The following is a 4,112-nucleotide window of genomic DNA, read 5'->3' on the forward strand; positions in this document are numbered from 1 at the left end:
TAAAGTTACTATCCAAATCCAGAAAAAGATTCAATTATGTTAACGGTACGCCTATAAATAGGCGTTATCTATGAGTATAGCCATATCTCTAAAATGTGTTATATGTATTAGGTACAGACAAATCCAAGTGGCAGTATGTGGCATTTCTCAGGCAGTGAGAGGCATCTACGCTGCGATCACCACGTACTCTTGTCAGTCTTAACATAAACATAATCATTTTTTCAGAAATTGGCCGGTTAATAATAATATAATTTGATTTCTAACATCAGAAGTGGGATATTACGCCGAAACAAAGTATCTATAATGAATTAGTAATAGCCCTATATATAATTTCTTAAGACTCACAGAGGCGAGGTTGCACAATTGACAGTTTGAATGTGCCTGCCACTTTTTTCTTCCTTCTTTTATTTTTTTAATGATCCTTCGTAATTAGTTTTCTTATTCATTGTGTCTTCGTTAATTGAACTATTTTGGTGTTTTTGTAAAAATCGTTTGAAATAAATTGAAATTGTATAGAATTAAAAGCAGGCGTCTTTCCTCTGCTAATAATTTGTAAGGATTGGTATAATATATTAATGAATAACTCTAACATAACCGTTTATTAATTCTGTAATTTTTTTTATTTCAGGTAAGCTGCCGTATTACAAGTTCACCACCACCGCAAAATAAAACACTAGTTCATCACAATACACCAAAATACCGTTACTTTCAACAATGGACGCTCGGCTCCCTAACCATTTTAGCATCATCAGCAATTGGTTAAAACTCAACAACACACAGCATCCAGTGTTACCAGTAAAGTGTTTCGATGCATTGTGGTAAAGTAGTATTTTATTTCGCTGATGCAATACCAAAGATTTCGATTACAACGGTATTCACCACCACTACACAGAGTTATGTAGGACGTTACTTACATTCTGATGAATATTAGCCTGGAAAGCAAGGTAATGTTTATTTCATTGTTATGTTCTTGCCGGGTTGCGTACCATGCCATAATATACCATATATTTGAAATGCATGTGGACCTTTGAGTTAGAGTTAACGAATTTATCAATATACAATAGCATTCGTGTTCTAATTTGCTATTTTGAACTTTGAGATGCGTTCAACTAGTTATAATTTTTCCGAAAAAAAAAATTCACTTTTTAGTATCTCTTTCTAATTTAAAAATGAAAGTTCCTTTCAGTCAAGTTATACGAGAGAAAACAAAATGTTGATATTTTGGTGAAAGTTTGAAACACCCTGTGGAATATGTTAACAAAGCAATGAATTTAGAAATCATTTTGTCATTTAGGTACATCTTGCCTCGATAGTTTGTTTTTTGTTTCATCTCAATAGCTTTATTTTTATTAACGATATTCGCTTTTGAGGAAGACAATAAGGATTTTCAGCATTGTTATCAGTAAAAGCATGCCTTTGCTTTGGGCCTTTATCAACACACCTATAAAATACTACTATACTGTTTTTCTGTCACTGTCATTGAAAAGTCATATTATTATTATTTGATGAAAGCTACTCAAGCAGAGATGATTTTAGAAGTTGTATCCACTATTGTTGCAAATCAACATCGGTCTTAAATCTCTGTGAAATAATGTTTCTAGGCATTTTAAGGCCAAAACAATGGTCAAATTTCTTCTGAAACCCAAGAGACCACAAATCGAAATGTGCAAGAATTTGTAATAATATTGGGTCTGAACGATAAACATTGTTTACCATATCAATTTTAACAAAAAATTGTTTATTACAGATTATCAAAGCTGGTATAAAAAAGATTCTTTAAATTCCTTTCCGTATATTTTTAAACGATGATATATGCAATAATTTTGGCCAAATAATCACTTCTTTAAATTTACAGCTTAAACAATAAATAAACAAGAACAAAAATGCTATTACGCGGAAGAGCACGCTCTATATTTATGGCAGACCGAGTAAATAATAACATGTCTATTTCCCTTTTTCCTCGCCATAAATCCACATATACCTGTCAATATTTGATGGTTCGCATGACTAAAGATAGAAGAAGAAAATACGTCGGTCTCGGCGGAGAATATTTGTTTGATTTATAACTGGGATCTTTCGGATCCAGCTCGTGAATCAAAGGCTTACTCAAATATCCTTATTTGCATTGGTGTAAAAAGGTTTTCGTGGATTTGTTTCTTGCTTTTTCTTTATTTATCCGCGCCAAGATGTGTCTGAAATATTACGATTTTTATATAAGATAATACGGCCTGTCTTAATATTGATTTATGTAATTAAATTGTGACACCGAAACCTACACTGAAAAAAAGGATCTCTCAGTCGAAATGAATATGACTTTGACCCAAAAGATTGGCGCTTTTCAATAGGACCAACAACAACGTTTCTTTGCCCAAAGCATTAACTAAATAATTACTTTAGAGAATAGAAGAATCTATCTGTCCAAAGTATTTCACTCTTGACCCAAAATGAATATGCAAAGAAGTTCTTGCTACAAGAACAATAGTCTCTTTGATTCATGCAAAAATTCTTGATTGAAAAGGGACATTTCTTGATTAAAGAGACACTTTTCTTAAACCAATAGCGAATACTATTTTGACTCAACTAAAATTTATTTTGATCTAAGAGAAGTCTATACATCATATACAGGCATATTACGAGGTATTATATATTATTTTCTGATAAATTTAGGTTTCCCTGGTAGTAAGTAAAGTGATATTATTTTCCTCGATAGTAGTTATTTCTGCTTCTTCACTCCTCGGTATTTTTTTGGGTGGTTCATCATTCTACAAATTACAAAAAAATATTACATCACGATTAATCAAAGTAAAGCAAATAAATTATTAAAATTATAAGCTTTGCTCACATTTTGAATTTTTTAATACGACGACTTGAAAATTGTAAAATTTTTGTAATTATTTGCATAAAAAAATCGATTCCTATATTCTTATTCTATCTATAGTCACGCATGCATTATCTAAACAGGTGCATTAGGTAAATGGCTCTTACCTTCAAATTAATATAGCAAATAAATGATCTAATTTCCATTTTTTCAGAAACTCCTTTAAAGAATCATATATCCTAAAATTTGTCCATAAAAAATGACAAATGCATGTTAATAACGATCACTAATTTGTTATACGATATGCATTTAAAAAGCAAATTATGCAAAATTCCCAGCAAGAAAACCCGTGCGTACTATGATGTGCGACCTATGAAATGCGACGTACGACTGATCGGACTGCCGACTGATTGTATATACCGTCCTTCGTCATCGTCTTTGCGTGTCATTATTTTTCATCAAAAGAGTATTTAGCTATTGGAAAAATGGCCATGTTTCTTGAATGAAGTACTTCCTAGCGTATTTTTCTTTTTATCTTAAAACAAAGTAACTTGCACTTGGTTGAATGAAAATAGATTCAAGAGAAATTTTCGAATTTTTCAAGAGGTACCAGTTTTCTTGAGTTAAGAGAGTTTTTCTTCAAGCAAAATATTTTCTTTTACGCTAAAATTAATTCTCTTGCCACTAATTTTTTTTTTTCAAGACCGATGACGACTTTAGTTCAAGTCTATCTTTTTTATCGGTGTAGGGTTGCCAACCGTCCTCTATTCCAGAGTCTTCTTTTTGATCCCACTGTCCTCTTTTCTCTCGCGTATTGAAAAAGTCCTCTTTTTTAAGTATACCAAACTCAAAATCTAAAAAATGTTCGTATATCGCCACAATGCTTTAAAAAATTGTTATTCTATGTCTTTCGCTACTCCCACTCGTTTGTACAGAAAAGAAGTCGAAGAAATATTTATGTAAAAGAAATATTTATGGAAGCGACAAACAAGTTTCTCAACACTTCAAAATATGCCAGTAAAAACGGGCTTATAAAAAGCAAAGGCCAAAATGACATTATTCGCAAATTTCGAACTTTAATTACTGGTAAAGTTGTAATTACTGCCAAGTTAAAAGTCTGTTAACTTTTTCTACTAATTGAAAACTGCCACTAATTTTGAGGTTCTGAATGATTACATTGAAATTAGAGGACCAAACTTCTACGATATCTGAACCCACTAATTTATTCCACTAATTTCGAGGCTTTAAATGAAGTATAAATGTTTCCAGCCTCATCTGAATTTCTTCCTTTTAT

Source organism: Sitophilus oryzae, unplaced genomic scaffold (assembly GCF_002938485.1).
Source record: "Sitophilus oryzae breed Bouriz unplaced genomic scaffold, Soryzae_2.0 scaffold_140_pilon_pilon, whole genome shotgun sequence".
NCBI classification, from domain to species: Eukaryota; Metazoa; Arthropoda; class Insecta; order Coleoptera; family Curculionidae; genus Sitophilus; species Sitophilus oryzae.